Genomic DNA, 18,019 nt, shown 5'->3' on the forward strand with positions numbered 1-18,019 from the left:
TACTCTTTAGTTGATAGTTTTGTCCTTGGGAGCTCTAGGAGCACTTGGTGACTCATATTGTTGTTCCTCCTATGGTGCTGCAAACCCCTTCAGCTCCTTGGGGTTTCTCCTTTCAGCTCCTTTCTCTAGCTCCCCCACTGGGGACCCAAATCCCATCTGGGGCATTTAGTGGTGCATAGCTGCCTAGGTCTGCAATGACTTAATGTGTCAGGGCGGATTGGTAGAAGGTGGGCAATCCTTCTCATAGATGAAGGGGAGGGAGGGTTTGGGAAGGTGGCAATGTGAGGGAGGACGGGAAATAGGAAAACTGCAATTGGGCTGTAAAGTGAATAAATACAGGGGGAAAAGAAACAAAGGATAAAAAGAGATGAAGCTTCTGAGTATGATAGGGAACTTGCCTACTTGCCTGTTGTTCTGGAGTATTTGGAGTCCTGTACAAAAAAAAAAAAACAAAACAAAATGAAACAAACAAAAACCATTAAATGGATCAAGGACTCCACATAAAGCCAGACACTCTGAAGCTAATAGTAAAGAAACTGGGGAAGACCCTTGAGGACATCGGTACAGGGAGAAAGTTTCTGAACAGAACACCAATAGCGTATGCTCTAAGATCAAGAATTGACAAATGGGACCTCATAAGGTTACAGAGTTTCTGTAAGGCAAAGGACACCATCAAGAGGACAAATCGGCAACCAACAAATTGGGAAAAGATCTTCACCAATCCTACATCAGATAGATGGCTAATATCCAATATATATAAAGAACTCAAGAAGTTAGACTCCAGAAAACCAAACAACCCTATTAAAAAATGGGGTACAGAGTTAAACAAAGAATTCTCACCTGAAGAATTTCAGATGGCAGAGAAACATCTTAAAAAATGCTCAACTTCATTAGTCATTAGGGAAATGCAAATCAAAACAACCCTGAGATTTCACCTTACACCAGTCAGAATGGCTAAGATTAAAAATTCAGGAGACAGCAGGTGTTGGCGAGGATGTGGAGAAAGAGGAACACTCCTCCACTGCTGGTAGGGTTGCAAATTGGTACAACCACTCTGGAAATCAGTCTGGCGGTTCCTCCGAAAACTAGGCACCTCACTTCCAGAAGATCCTGCTATACCACTCCTGGGCATATACCCAAAAGATTCCCCAGCATGTAATAAGGATACATGTTCTACTATATTCATAGCAGCCCTATTTATAATTGCCAGAAGTTGGAAAGAACCCAGGTATCCCTCAACAGAAGAGTGGATCCAAAAAATGTGGTATATCTACACAATGAATTCATGAAATTCTTAGGCAAATGGATGGAACTCGAGAACATCATACTAAGTGAGGTAACCCAGACTCAAAAGATGAATCATGGCATGCACTCACTAATAAGTGGATATTAACCTAGAAAACTGGAATACCCAAAACATAATCCACACATCAAATGTGGTACAAGAAGAACGGAGGAGTGGCCCCTTGTTCTGGAAAGACTCAGTGAAGCAGTATAGAACAAAATCAGAACAGGGAAGTTGAAAGGGTTGGGTGGGAAAACAGGGGGAGGGAAGGGGACTGATGGGACTTTCGGGGAGTGGGGGTCCAGAAAAGGGGAAATCATTTGAAATGTAAATAAATATATCAATAAATTAAAAAAAAACAAAAAAATGTACTAAAAAATAAAAACCTGTTAGCTTTTCACATTTTATCTTATGAGAAATGTGTTGACCCTAAGTCTAGTGTTAGGGATGCATATCATGATGGGATGGTTGAACAATAAAGTAATCTCAATATAAATCTGGCAGGATTGACTTTGTTGACTTAAATCTCCTTGAAGTTGTCCAGGATGTGTGAGGCAGAAAAGGGCTTCAGAGGCCTAGAGGCATTGCTAAAGAGGAAATGTAAGTCTCAAGCTATCATCCTGCTACTCCAGTGAAATATTTCTAATATTCACAGGCATGGGACCTCACAGTAGCTAAGAACTAATACTGTCTTCTAGCTACTTTGTAACTGCAAACACAGAGAGTGGTAAAAGGAGACTTTTTTTTTATTCACACATTTATTCTTAACCAACTGAAAAACAGTATGTACAGGCAGTTCTTATAGTTCTATAGCAGATCCAAATGCTTTGAAATAAGCAATCTCTATTATGCTAGAATAGTTAATATGAGGAGGATTAGATTTTGAGTTAAATTTAAAATATTTAAAATTATTTAAAATGCTTAATTGCACCGTATTTAAAACACACAGATTAAAAAAAAAATCAGACACAAGCCCAACCACAATTCACATTTACCAGATGTTGTTTTACATCTATTTTAAGTGATTCCAAATTGCATTTCTGAGCTTTCCCTGGCACCCTTTTTTCTGCTGAAGGTTGTTAGTGCTTTGATCCTGTTATGAGTCATGCTAGAGCATACTCTCACAGTTTTTTTGAACATGAGTATAAGACTGTAAGCACACAAATAATTATTTTGGATTCTTTATATTTTATAGGAACATTATTCTGTGCATACGTTTTTGCAACCTTTAAACTTAATTCAGCTTTGTTTTAGAAATTTGTTTTGATAAAAATTAATTCATTAATTTAAACATATGTATAGTGTCTACAGTAATCAGAAAGCTATTTCCCAATTTTCATATTCATGATCCTTATCAATGACAGTGTATCTCTTGAAATAATCTGTGACTACTAATATATACTTCAGCAACTTTAATCATATATCCATCCACATGTTCTCAGAGTTATTTCACTGAAACACACTCCCATTTTTAGTCAATACAAGCTCTTGTTAATTCATTTACCAGATAAAAGTTTGAATTTTTGTTGTATTCATAGGTATAGAATATTTGATTTAATTATTTTCACTAATGGTTCTTTTCATGTTAAACATTTTTATTTTAAAAAATTAAAATATGTACTATAATATTCAATTGCTCTAATAAAATACCAAAGGCAGGCCAATTTAATCACCACAGATGTTTATCTAATAGTTTTAGGTATATAAGTCCAAAAAATTTCATTGTCATCATTTTATACCGAGTCCCCTTGACTGGATCACAATGTTCCTGGTGGCTGGGGCTTGGGACAGGTACTTATCCTAAGAACTGAAAGTAAAGACTCACAAAGGTGTGCAAAAGAAGCGAGGTAATTTTGTTGAGCAAAGCAATGGCACAACAAAATCACTGCTATTTGCAAGCCTGCTGAATATAAGACAAATGCATAACTCTAAATATAAACAGAGATGGTACAATAGACCATAATGGTGGGTAATCATCCACTTGAACTAAATACAAACAAAAAAAATCTACCTTTCAGTCAATATATTTGTCATATAAGAAGGCAGAAAGTAACAACCTCATCAGAGCAGCAAACACAATTCTACTGCAGACACTTCACAATGAAAGGATGGTTTGAGAGGGTCTTTAACTGTGATTGCCATACATGACAGTATATGCAGAGCCCCTGGTAGGAAACGTGGGTAACATTTAGGATCATGGCTAACTACAGCAACTATAAGGAAACTACCAAAAATGGGTCAAAATAAAATACAAGAAATTAAAAATACAGTGCAAGTGAAGAATTTCCTCAAAGGTTGTATCAGAAAGTTTGTCACATGAAAATTAACTAGTAAACCTGAAATGACTGATTTTTCAGATCAAAGCAGAAAGGAGCTGTAAGGGAGGGAGAAACGCAAGTGTAGGGGAACACATTCAAGGATAGAGAAGCAATGACCATTTTAATAGATGCGTGATTGGAATGCTTGTATCTTCGAATAAGAGATGATTCTCCAAGATATAGACACCAAACCACAAATGCAGAGTCACATTCTCAGAAAATAGGAAACAGCAGTCAGTGATGCACCCAAATGCATATGTGCACCTAGAAATGCTGTGCCCAGCACAGGGGAGATGGCTCAGTGAGTAAAACTGTTGTGACCTGAGTTTAGCTTCTTAGCACCTGCATGCAGGGGTGGGGATGGAGTAGTGGGGGTTGGGGAGACAGGAAAGCATGGCAGATCATCTGGGTGTTGAGCATGGAAGAGAAGTTCTGGGGCCTCGAAGGCTCTCAAATCTAGCCAAAGTGAGAAGCCTCTGGTTTCCTGAGAATATCTGACTGAAAAAATAGGGTGGGAAGTAACAAGTAAAGATTCATGGTGTCCATATCTGGCTTCCACAGGCACATGCAAGAACTATTTTTTTATTTCAATTTTTTTATTTATTGAAATGGGAAGTAAAAACACTTTATGATAAAATTAAAGATTTACATGGAAAATATTTCAGATAAACATGTTACAATTTACAATTTTCATGGAAAATTAAGGAGTAATGTGGTAGACATGTAAAATATTGCTAAATTAATTGAAATATGGGATAGAAACATTTTATGATAGAATTGAAGATTTAAGTGGAAAATATTTCTGATAAAATTGTAGAAAATATGTATATATATATATATATATATACATATATATATATATATATACACATACACCGCACATACACACACCAAATTAGAAGAACAGAAATGTCATAACCAAGCTGGTTGAAACAAAAACAGAGGAAAAACTGAAAGCACTGTGTTAAAAGGGTGTTACTTATGCAATAAGGACACATGCTCCACTATGTTCATAGCAGCCTTATTTATAATAGCCAGAAGCTGGAAAGAACCCAGATGTCCCTCAATGGAGAAATGGATACAAAAAATGTGGTATATTTGCACAATGGAATACTACTCAGCAATTAAAAACAATGAATTCATGAAAATTTTAGGCAAATGGTTGGAAATGGAAAATATCATCCTACGTGAGGTAACCCAATCACAAAAGAACACACATGGAATGCAGTCACTGATAAGTGGATATTAATTAGCCCAGAAGCTTTGAATACCCAAGACACAATTCACATATCAAATCATTCCCAAGAAGAAGGAAAGAGAGGGAACTGGTCCTGGAAAGACTTGATGCAGCATTGTAGGGGAGTACCAGGATAGAGAAATGGGAGAGGGGTGGTTGGGGAATGGGCAGAGGGAAGAGGGCTTATGGGACTTATGGGGAGGGGGAAACCAGGAAAGGGGAAAGCATTTAGAATGTAAATAAAGAATGTAGAAACAAAACAAAACAAAAAAATTGGTGTTACTTACAGAAAAATAAAAGATTAAGACAAGTTCTTTTTAGGAATCACACAAGTGAGCAAACCAGTTACATTTCCTAAGTGCTAAAAACAACAACAACAACAGCAGCAACAACAACAACAACACAGATTAGCAGGATGACCAAGCAGAGATGTTCTGCACTTGCCTCCTCTTCTGCAGAGGAGAATGATAATAAAAACTATTAGCTGAATGCAATGAGAATCTAAGAGAGAACACAAGAACCCAGCAAGAAACTACCCTAATTTAACAAGCCACAGAGACTATGGTGGTAGCTTAGAGGACAGATAGTGTATCTACAACTGACTCAGTTTTCAAGGACTCCAGGACTCCCATTTCTAGAGGAATACTGGAAAAAGCATGGTCAAAGTGAGGGCTAGACTTCCAGCTACAGATGTGTTTTTTTCATTGAAGCACAGCTGGAAAAACCACCTCACATCTGCACCATCACTGCTACCCTGACATTCAGAGTCTGAAATGCTACTGTATAGACATCCTGCCCAAGGTCACATCAAGCTGATGCTGAAGGTGTTTGCCTAATACTTCACTCTATACCATATCTTCTACAATCTTGCCCATGGTTGAGTCTGCTCTAACAATATATTTAAAATCTCCTTTCCCAATGCTAGTGCTAAAGGAATTTCCACCATGAGTCACCATTTTCTGCCTGACAGGACAAACAGAAGGAACCTTATCATCCTTTTTTTCAGAGAATTGGGCAACAATATCCTGAGACTTATGTAGATTTTTCTTTACAAGTAACTATGTCTTTTATTGCTATCCTTTGAGTTGTCAATAATCAAGCCTGTTTCTATCTTGCTAGATGTATAGGCATACTATATTGACTATAGTTTTTTTTCACTGTCATCAATTGCTGACATTTTGGTGAGTTAAATGAGGCATCAGGGAGAAATTAACACTCTATTTCAAGTCATTAAATTATGTGTCAATATGATTTCTATAATTGGTTTTTTCACTCTTTATTTTGCAGGATAATTGAGCTTTGTATATTTTTCTATTGTGTGTATGAACATACATTTATTATTTGTAGGAAATTTTTATGTCCTAAAAGATGAAATACTTATAGTATGAATGCTAAAGTTCATATCAATATAATTTTACTTTTCAGTAAAAAAAGCAAATATATAGAGATCTTAATATAATTCTTAATACTTTTGAATTATTCAGAGTTATGTAGCACCTTAACCATATTATACACAATATAAAGCTTAGATTTTTTTCACCCAAATACCATATTCTATTTCTGTGCATCCTCACCTGTACTGAGCCCGATCTATCCTCAGGGACTCACTCACTTGTCTAGCATTAGATCTAAGCTTTCCTGCATATCTTTTTGGTTGGCACAGCATTGAGTGCATAGACAAATCTGTAGTGCATGTATTTCATTGTAAAACTGCAGTTTCCAGATAGGAACAGTTTTGGTTTATTTTTAATTTATGCTTAAAATATTATGCTTAAAATATTTCACTTTATCTTTAAAATAAACATAGCAATGGTCTATTGAAATTATGTACATCCCTATTGTTGGTCAGCTGTTACCATGATTCTCCTAAAACTTTTTTGATTTTCACAAATGAAGCAATATTCTCACTAAGCAATGCTTTCCCAGCTCTTAACAGCTATGACCTTCCTCTCACTGTCTGTAAACTTGAATACTCATGGCACCCCAGGTATATGGAATTATAGTTCTTTTGGTGTTAGCTTGTTTCACTTAGCTTTGTGCCTTAAGGTTTTACTCACATTATTACATGTGTCAGAAAATCCTTACTTTTACAGCTGATTACTATTTTACTATATATACACATACCTATTCACTCAGCAATAGGTACTGCCTTATTTTTCAGATCATTGGGATCAATCATGTGTAATTACTCTTAAATTATTTTGGAGGTGAAATTTAAGAATTACACAATAGTTCAATTTTTTAAATTTTATTGGTTATTTTATTTGTTTATGTTTCAAATGCTATCCCCCTTCCAAATTCAACTTCCTGTCCCCTTCCCTGAAACCTCTACTTTCATGGGGGTGTTCCCCCATCAATTCTACCCTTACTGCCTCAGGGTCCTAGCATTCCCCTACACAGACTGGGTCATCCAGCCTCCACAGGACCAAGGTGCTCCCCTCCCATTGATGCCAGATAAGATAATCCTCTGCTAAACATGCATCTGGAGCTGTGGGTCCCTCTATGTGTACTATTTGGTTGGTGGTTTGGTTCCTGGGAATATTAGGGGGGATCTGTCCAGTTGATATTGTTGTTCTTCCTATGGGGTTGCAAACCCCATCAGCTCCTTCAGTCCTTCCCCTAGCTCCTCAATTGGGGACCCCCGTTTAGTCCAATCGTAGGCAGCATACATCTACTTCTGTATTGGTATGGCTCTGGTACAGCCTCTCAGGAGACAGCTATAACAGGCTCCTGTCAGCAAGCACTTCTTGGCATCAGCAGTAGCATCTGGGTTTGCTGTCTGCAGATGAGATAGATCCCTAGGTGGGGCAGTCTCTATATAGTCTTTCTGTGTCTGGAATACCTCAATAAGGATGATATTTTCTACTTCCATGAATTTGACAGCAAAATTTATGAAGTCATTGTTTTTAATAGCTGAGTAGTATTCCATTGTGCAAATGTACCATATTTTCTGTATCTAGTCCTATGTGGAAGGCCAGCTGGATTCTTTTCAGATTCTGGCTATTATATATAATGCTGTTATGAACATAGTGGAGCATGTGTCCTTGTTATATGTTGAGGCATCTTTTGAGTATATGCCCAGGAGTAGCTGGGTCTTCAGGTATTACTATGTCCAATTTTCTGAGGAAACAACAGACTGATTTCCAGAGTGGTTGTAGCAGCTTGCAATCCCACCATCAATGGAGGAGTGTTCCTCTTTCTCCACATCTTTGCCAACATCTACTGTCACCTGAGTTTTTGATCTTAACCATTTTGGCTGGTGTGAGGTGGAATCTCAGGGTTGTTTTGATTTGGATTTCCCTGCTGACTAAGGATGTTGAACATTTCTTTAGGAGCTTCGTGGTTATTTGAGATTCCTCAGTTGAGAATTCTCTGTTTAGCTCTGTACCCCCATTTTAATAGGGTTATTTGCTTCTCTGGAGTCTAACTTTTTGAGTTCTTTGTATATTTTGGATATTAGCCTACTATCAGATGTAGGGTTTATAAGGATCTTTTCCCAATCTCTTGGTTGCTGATATGCCCTATAGATAGTGTCTTTTGCCTTACAGAAGCTTTGCAATTTTCTGAAGTCTAACAATTTGTTAATTGTTAGAGCATGAGCCATTGGTATTCTGTTCAAGAAATATTCCCCTGTTCCAATGTGTTTGAGGTTCTTTACCACTTTCTCTTCTATTACTTTCAGTATATCCGGTTTTATATGGAATTCCTTGATCCACTTGGACTTGAGTTTTGTACAAGGAGGTAAGAATGAATAATTTTGCATTCTTCTACATACTGACCACCTGTTGAACCAGAACCATTTGTTTAAAATGCTGTCTTTTTTCCACTCTATGGTTTTAGCTCCTTTGTCAAAGATTATGTGACCATAAGTGTGTTGGTTCATTTCTGGGTCTTCAATTCTGTTCATTGATCTTCCTGCTGGTCTCTGTACTAAGACCATGCAATTTTTACCACTATTGCTCTGTAGTACAGTTGAGGTTAGGTATGATGGTTCCCCCAGAAGTTCTTTCATTGTTGAGAATGGTTTTCACTATTCTTGTTTTTGTTGTTGTTCCAGAAGAGTTAATTTTATATCCAGCTACTTTGCTGAAGTTGATTATCAGCTGTAGGCATTCTCCTGTGGATTTTTGGGGGTCACTTATATGTACTATTATATCATCCACAAATAGTGATTTCTTGACACTCTCCTTTCATTTATATTTGACACTCCCCTTTGATTTATATTTGCTGCCTAATTGCTCTGTCTAGTACTTCCAGTACTATATTGAATAGATAGTGGGAGAGTGGACAGCCTTGTCTTGTCCCTGAGTTTAGTGGGATTGCTTTAAGTTTCTCTCCATTTAGTTTGATGTTGGCTTTTGGTTTGTTCTATATTGTTTTGCTATGTTTAAGTATAGACCTTGAATTCCTGTTCTCTCCAACACTTTTAACATGAAGTGGTATTATATTTTGTCAAAGGATGTTTCAGCATCTAGTGAGATAATCATGTAGTCTTTTCCTTTGAAAAACTTCATATAGTGGATGATATTGATGGGTTTCCTTATATTGAACCATCCCTGCATCCCTGGGATGAAGCCTACTTGATCACAGAGGATTGTTTTGATACATTCTTGGATTCAGTTTGCAAGAATTTTATTGAGGGTATTTGCTTCAATATTCATGAGGGAGATTGGCCTGAAGCTCTTTTGGTTTGTTGAGTCTTTGTGTGATTTATGTATAAGTGTAAATGTGGCTTCACAAAAGAAATTGGGTAGTGTTTCTTCTGTTTCTATTTCTTGGAATAGTTTGTAGAGTATTGGCATTAGGCCTTCTCTGCACTAAAACCAGCTGGTCCTGGCTTTTTTTTTTCCATTGGGAGAATTTTAATGATTGCTTCTATTTCTTTACCAGTTATGGGACAGTTTAGATGGTTTATCTAATCCTGATTTAACCTTGGCACCTCGTATATGGCTAGAAAATCTTTCATTTCATTTAGATTTTTCAATTTTGTTTACTATACACTTTTGTAGTATGATCTAATAAGTTTTGTTAATTTCTTCAGTTTCTGTGGTTATATCTCCCTTTTCATTTTAGAGTTTGTTAATTGGGATACTGTCTTTGGGCCCTATTATTAGTCTAGTGAATGGTTTATCTATCTTGTTGATTTTGTCAAAGGACCAGCTCCTGTTTTTCTAGATTCTTGTGTAGTTCTCTTTGTTTCTTTTCAGCCCTGATGGTATTTCTTACCATCTACACCTCTTGAGTGTGTTTTTTTCTTTGTGTTCTAGAATTTTCAGATGTGCTGCTGGTGTATGCTCTCTCCCATTTCTTTATGGAGGCACTCAGAGCTATGAGTTTTCCTTATAGCACTGCTTTCATTGTGTATCATAAGTTTAGGTACATTGCGCCTTCATTTTTGTTAAATTTAAAACGTCTTTAATTTCTTTCTTTCTTTCTTCCCTGACCAGTTATCATTGCATAGAGAGTTGTTTTGCAACTTCCATGTATATGTAGATTTTCTGATGTTTTGTTGCTATTGAAGACCAGCCTTAATTCTTGGTGACCTGATAGCATGCATAGGATTAATTCAATCATCTTGTATCTGCTGAAATACAGATTGTTTGGTGACTGATTATATGGCTAGTTTTGGAGAAGGTATCATGAGGTGCTGAGAAAAAGATATAATCTTTTGTTTTAGGGTGAAATGTTCTATAGATATCTGTTAAGTCTATTTGGTTCATAACTTCTGTTGATTTCACTGTCTCTCTGTTTGGTTTGTGTTTCCATGATCTGTCCATTGCTGAGAGTGGGGTGTTAAAGCCTCCCACTATTATGGTGTGAGGTGCAATGTGTGCTTTCAGGTTCAGTAATGTTTCTTTTACAAATGTGGGTGCCCTTGCATTTGGGCATAGAAGTTCAGAACTGAGAGCTCATCTTGGTGGATTTTCCCTTTGATGAATATGTAGTGTCCTTCCCCATCTTTTTTTGATAACTTTTGGTTGAAAGTCTATTTCATTGGATACTAGAATTGCTACTCAATCTTGGTTTTTGGGGACCATTTGCTTGGAAAATTTTTTCCAGCTTTTTACTTTGAAGTAGTATCTGTCTTTTTCACTGGGATTTGTTTATTGTATGCAACAAAAATTCTGGTTCTTGTTTAATACATCCAGTCTGTAAGTCTATGTTTTTTATTGGGGAGTTGAGTCCATTGATGTTGAAAGATATGAAGGACCAATGATTGTTGCTTCCAGTTATTTTTGTTGGTAGAAGTAGAATTTTGTTTATATGGTTCTCTTGAGTTTGTTGTAAGAAGATTAATTTCAAGCCTTTCCTTAGGTGTAATTTCCTTTCTTGTTTTGAAGTTTTCCTTCTATTTTCCTCTATAGGGCTGGAATGGTGGAAAGATATTGTTTAAATTTATTTTTTTTTCATGGAATATCTTGGTTTCTCCATCTATGGGAGTTGAGGGTTTTGCTGGGTATAGTAGCCTGGGCTGGCATTTTTGTTCTTTTAGGATCTGTATGACATCTGCCCAAGATATTCTGGATATTAGCTTCTGTTTTGAGAAGTCTGGTATAATTCTGATAGATCTGCCTTTATATGTTGGTTGACCTTTTTCCATTACTACTTTTAATATTCTTTCTTTTTTTCTGTGCATTTGGTGTTTTGATTATTATGTGATAGGAGGAATTTCTTTTCTGGTCTAATCTGTTTGGCGTTCTGTAAGCTTCTTGTATGTTTATGAGCATCTCTTTCTTTATGTTATGGATGTTTTCTTTTATATTTTTGTTGAAGCTGTTTGCTGGCCCTTTGGGTTGGGAATCTTCACTCTCTTCTGTACCTATTATTCTTAGGTTTGGACTTTAAATTTTGTCCCAGATTTCTTGAATGTTTTGAGTTAGGAGCTTTTTGATTTTTATATTTTCTTTGACTCTGTGTCAATGTCTTCTATGGTATCTTCTACACCTGAGATCCTCTCTTCTATCTCTTGTATTGTTAGTAATGCTTGCATCTATGACACCTGATCTCTTTCCTAGGTTTTCTCTCCTGGGTTGTCTCCCTTTCAGTTTTCTTTATTTTTTCCATTTCCATGTTTAGATCCTGTATGATTTTGTTCAAATCCTTCACGGGTTTGATTGCATATTTTTGTATTCCTTTAAGATACTGATGTCTTTCCTCTTTAAGGGCTTCTACTTCTTTGCCTGTGTTTTTTGCCTGTTTTCTTTAAGGGAGTTATCTATGTCTATTGCAAAGTCCTCTATCTTATTCATGAGATGGGATTTTAGATCTGAATCTTTCTTTTCAAGTGTGTTGCAGTATCCAGGGCTTTCTGTGGTGGGGGAACCAGGTTCTGATGTTACCAAGTAGCATTGGTTTCTGTTGCTTATATTCTTGTGCTTGACTCTTGCCATCTGGTTATCTCTAGTGTTAACTGGCCTTGCTACATCTGACTGGAGCCTGTCCCTTCTGTGAGCCAGGTTGTCCTTTAAGATACTGATGTCTTTCCTCTTTAAGGGCTTCTACTTCTTTGCCTGTGTTTTTTGCCTGTTTTCTTTAAGGGAGTTACCTATGTCTATTGCAAAGTCCTCTATCTTATTCATGAGATGGGATTTTAGATCTGAATCTTTCTTTTCAAGTGTGTTGCAGTATCCAGGGCTTTCTGTGGTGGGAGAACCAGGTTCTGATGTTACCAAGTAGCATTGGTTTCTGTTGCTTATATTCTTGTGCTTGACTCTTGCCATCTGGTTATCTCTAGTGTTAACTGGCCTTGCTACATCTGACTGGAGCCTGTCCCTTCTGTGAGCCAGGTTGTGTCAGAGCTCCTGGGAGTGCAGCTAGCTGCCTATGTGTTCCTGTAATTTTTGGGATCCTGTGATCCTGGGTGTCAGAACTCCTGGAAATAAATCTTCCTCTGTGTTGTAGGAGTAGGTAGGGAGCCAGAGCCCTGGGTCCACTCTGTGATACTGAAACCCTGTAATCCTGGATGTGTCAAAGCTCCTGTGATCCTGGGTGTGTCAGAGACACTGGGAGTCAAGATTCTTCTGGTTGTTGTGGGGAGCCAGAGCCTTGTTCCACTCTGGATGCTGGTGAAAACCAGAAGATATGTGTCTCCGTTTGGTTGGGGGTCCCTGCATACCTGGGTCCCAGGGGTTCCTAGTTATGCTGAGTGTTGGGGAATATGTTGTAGCTTCAGCAGAGGTCCTGGTATGTCAGAGCTTCTGGGAATCAAGCTTTCTCTGGGGATTCCTGGAATGAGTGAGGAGCCACAGCCCTGGGTCTGCTCCAGGTGCAAGTGCAGACCAGAAGAAATGCGTTGCAAACACCATCAAGAGGACAAATCGGCAACCAACAAATTGGGAAAAGATCTTCACCAATCCTACATCAGATAGAGGGATAATATCAAATATATATAAAGAACTCAAGAAGTTAGACTCCAGAAAACCAAACAACCCTATTAAAAATGGGGTACAGAGTTAAACAAGGAATTCTCACCTGAAGAACTTCAGATGGCAGAGAAGCATCTTAAAAAATGCTCAACTTCATTAGTCATTAGGGAAATGCAAATCAAAACAACCCTGGGATTTCACCTTACACCAGTCAGAATGGCTAAGATTAAAAATTCAGGAGACAGCAGGTGTTGGAGAGGGTATGGAGAAAGAGGAACACTCCTCCACTGCTGGTGGGGTTGCAAATTGGTACAACCACTCTGGAAATCAGTCTGGCGGCTCCTCTGAAAACTGGGCACCCCACTTCCAGAAGATCCTGCTATACCACTCCTGGGCATATACCCAGAGGATTCCCCACCATGTAATAAGGATACATGCTCTACTATGTTCATAGCAGCCCTATTTATAATTGCCAGATGCTGGAAAGAACCCAGGTATCCCTCAACAGAAGAGTAGATGCAAAAAATGTGGTATATCTACACAATGGAGTACTATTCAGCCATTAGAAACAATGGATTCATGGAATTCTTAGGCAAATGGATGGAGCTAGAGAACATCATACTAAGTAAGGTAACCCAGACTCAAAAGGTGAATCATGGTATGCACTCACTAATAAGTGGATATTAACCTAGAAAACTGGAATACCCAAAACATAATCCACACATCAAATGAGGTACAAGAAGAAAGGAGTGGTCCCTTGTTCTGTGAAGCAGTATTCGGCAAAACCAGAATGGGGAAGTGGGAAGGGGTGGGTGGGAGGATAGGGGGAGAGAAGGGGGCTTACAGGACTTTTGGGGAGTGGGGGGCTAGAAAAGGGGAAATCATTTGAAATGTAAATAAAAATATATCGAATAAAAAAACCAAAAAAATAAAATAAAATAAAATCTTTAAGAAAAAAAAAAAAGAAATGCGTTGCAATAGTTCAATTTTAACTTTTGGGGAAGCTATCATATCAGTTTCTGTCTAGTGTGCAACATTTTCTCTTCCAACCACTAGTGCCTAGAAATTCTACTTTCCCCCACATTTTTGCTAATAGTTGCCACTCATCAACTAACCAAAAATGTATGAAGTCATATTTCATTGTGAAGTTTTATTCTGATATTTATTGAGGCTGAGCATCCTTTTCTGTGACAAAGTTTAGATATGTTTCCTTGGAGACTGTCTGTTCTTTCAGTGAAGTTTTTTGACTGATGTTATTGAATTGTGGGAGTGATTTACATGGTTTCATGTTAAGCTTTATGAGTTTGTGAATTAAAATTACTTTTTCCATCCCGTAGGTCTACTTTTAATTATATTGATGGTAGCTTTTCATACACCTACAATTTAAATTTTGTTGTCCCATTTTGCTGTTTTCTGTTGCTTAATTTGTATGCTATACCCAAGAAATCATTGCCTCAAGTCTTGTCACAAAATTTGTTACCACGTTATCTGCAACTACTCTAGATTGGACATTCACATTTTTAGACCTATTTAAATTAAGTTTTATATATAATTTGAGATAATAATCCCAATTCTTTTCCACACAGACGCCGACTTTTTAGCCCAAACATTTGTGGAAATAAGCATTAATTTTGAAGGATCTTGATTAACATATTTAAGTAATGTTCTGTTAAGCATTTTTGTTTAATTTGTTTTAGAATTTTTAACAATACATAATATATCTCTTTTTTCTGAATTTTACTGTCTTTTTCTTCTGTACTTCAATATATCACTTTATAGCTGGTTGTATTTTAAGTCATAGACTTTTTGTAGCCTCTAATCTAATCATCTCATTAATATAACTCTTAATTCTCTTTTAAGTTTTTATTTGCTATGAGAACTATATGGACTGAATAGATTCTATTTTTTAATCAATATTGAGCCATACTGTCAATACTATTAGCAGGTGGTTAAAAGAGGAATGTAGATTTCATCTCTGAATCCCTGGAGGAAACCTGTGCTCTCCCAGGATACACTGAATACATATTTCTTTATCTTCATGCAGTAAGTGCTTCTGCTTGACCTCTTTGAGATGTAAAAAGGACTACAGTGTCCTTTTATTGTAGCTTTCAGACAGCATACTAATTTACTATTTTACTTACAATCATACCCTCTGCTTTGTTGCTAGTTTCTTTACATTCAACAAACTCTATTCATTCACTTACTCATTCATTATAAATTGATCATCTTTGTTTTTGATCTGTGACAGTCACTGACATTTGTGAATTTTGTATATATAATTTTTTTTAATTTGGGGTCTAGTTATACTTTAAAAGACTATTTTTTCACACAATTATTACACAAAGTATTCTAGGTGTCCGTTCACTAGATTTTTTTGAAACTGCATTAAAATTTGTTCTACTTAGAATTTTTCATGATGTTATAAATGAGGCATTGAACATGACTTTCCTTTTTGACCATGCTTGTCACTAAGTTTCTGTTGTATGTTGGAATCTGCCTGATGTTTCACTATATACATACATACATACATACATACATACATACATACATAAATACATACCTATATATACACACATACATATGTGTATATACATATATGTATATATAAAATATATGTTATATATCAATATAATATATATAATACATAATTATTAATAAATGACACCAGCAGAATCTGTTTGGCTATAAGTACAGCATTATTCCTTTAGTTGGAATATTCATTTATAATTTTCATTTGCTTTTAAGATTTTCTATTGCTAGAACATTTATAATAGAATGTTCTTTATTATAATCTATAACAACTTAATTTCCATGTAGAAATGGTACTGATTTTTTGAAGTCATCACTTTAGTTTTGAAACCACTGGCTTTACTAAATTTTCTTGTATCTGTAATAAGTGAAGTTCCTCTTCCTCAGTTCTGGGCCTCTTGACCTCATGGTGTTGCCAAAATGTCCTTTCTAACAAGCTGACTTTGGACAAGGTGGACATGAAGAGGAAGCAGGTCATGATGAGGATGGACTTCAACATTCCTATGAAGAACAACCGGATAACAAATAACCAGAGGATCAGGGTGCTGTTCCATGCATCAAATTCTGCTTGGACAATGGAGCCAGTTGGTTGTCCTTAGGGTGAACACTGGGGCTGGCCTGATGGTGTTCACATGCCTGACAAGTACTCCTTAGAGCCAGTTGCTGCTGAACTCAAATCTGCTGGGCAAGGATGTTCTGTTCTTGAAGGATTCTGTGGGCCCAGAAATCGAGAAAGTTGACAACCCCTGTGCCAACCCTGCAGCTGGGACTGTCACCCTGCTGGAAAACCTCCACTTTCATGTAGAGGAAGAAGGGAAGGGAAAAGATGCTTCTGGGAACAAGGTTAAAGCTGAGTCAGTCAGCATTGATGCTTTCTGAGCCTCACTGTCCAAGCTAAGAGGTATCTATGTCAATGATGCTTTTGGTACTGCACACCAAACCTACATCTCCATGGTGGATGTAAATCTGCCACAGAAGGCTGGTGCGTTTTTGATGAAGAAGGAGTTAAATTACTTTGCTAAGGCTTTGGAGTGTCCAGAGTGACTCTTCCTGGTTATCTTGGGAGGCTAAAGTGGCAGACAAGATCCAGCTGATTAATAATATGCTAGACAAAGTCAATGAGATGATCACTGATGGTTACCTTCCTTAAGGTGCCCAACAACATGGAGATTGGCACATCTCTGTATGATGAAGAAAGAGCTGAGATTGTCAAAGATCTCATGCCGCCCAAAGCTGAGAAAAATGGTATGAAGATTACTTTGCCTGTTGACTTTGTCACTGTTGACAATTTTGATGTGAATACCAAGACTGGTCAAGCTACTGTGGCCTCTGGTATACCTGCTATTTGGCTGGGCTTGGACTGTGGTGCTGAGAGCAGCAAGAAATATGCTGATGCTGTGGGCAGAGCTAAGAAGATTGTTTGGAATGGTCCTGCTGGGACGTTTGAGTGTGAAGCCTTTGCCAGGGGAACCAAGTCACCCATGGATGAGGTGGTGAAAGCCACTTGTCGGGGATGCATTACTATCATAGGTGGTGGAGACACTGGCACGTGCTGTGCCAAATGGAACACAGAGGATAAAGTCAGCCACGTGAGTACGGGGGGCGGTGCCAGGCTAGAGCTCCTGGAAGGTAAAGTCCTCCCTGGGCCAGTGGATGCTCTCAGCAATGTTTAGTTGTTCCTGCCATTGGTTCCTGTTCACAGCCCCTAAGTCAACCTACTGTTTTCCGCATCGCCATTTGGTGTTAGCGCAAGATTCAGCTAGTGGCCAAGATGTAGCACCAGGAACCCTTAAACAGTTGCAGAGCATCTCAGCGCCTCTTGACTGAATCAGGAATTTGTTTATGTTCTTCAAGTTCCCATTTAAATTCCCTAGTGACTCAAACCATTGTGCATTGTAGAGGTCATCTATTTATATTTTGCCTGTGAAAGGAAGTGAGCCGTAAAAGCATAGTTCTCTTCGATGTATGTAGTCTCTGGTTAGCTTTGTCATTGTTCATGACTCAGCATGGAAATATGATAAAATCCCAGCTGTAAGTTTGGAGAAGTTGATGATCTCTTAAACAATAACGATGTCCACTGAAAATGAATAAAAGGAAAAAAAACAATCGAAAAAACATTAAGATTTTTCTTCCACTTTTCATGTAATGTGTGTGTGTGTGTGTGTGTGTGTGTGTATGTATGTGTTGCACATCTATGTATTTGCTTTTTCCATGTGGCAGTGCATATGTATCTGAGTGCATGTGCATATGTGTACAAATGTGTGTCGGGCTGGAAGTTGAGGTT

General features: G+C 37.5%; 1 pseudogene; it reads left to right on the forward strand.

Annotated features, from left to right (window-relative positions):
• The window catches only part of LOC127684751 (phosphoglycerate kinase 1-like), a 129,984-nt pseudogene extending 112,576 nt beyond the window's left edge, over nt 1-17,408 (forward strand).
• The last annotated feature ends 611 nt before the right edge of the window (nt 17,409-18,019 follow it).

Source organism: Apodemus sylvaticus, chromosome 5 (assembly GCF_947179515.1).
Source record: "Apodemus sylvaticus chromosome 5, mApoSyl1.1, whole genome shotgun sequence".
In the NCBI taxonomy this organism is placed as follows: Eukaryota; Metazoa; Chordata; class Mammalia; order Rodentia; family Muridae; genus Apodemus; species Apodemus sylvaticus.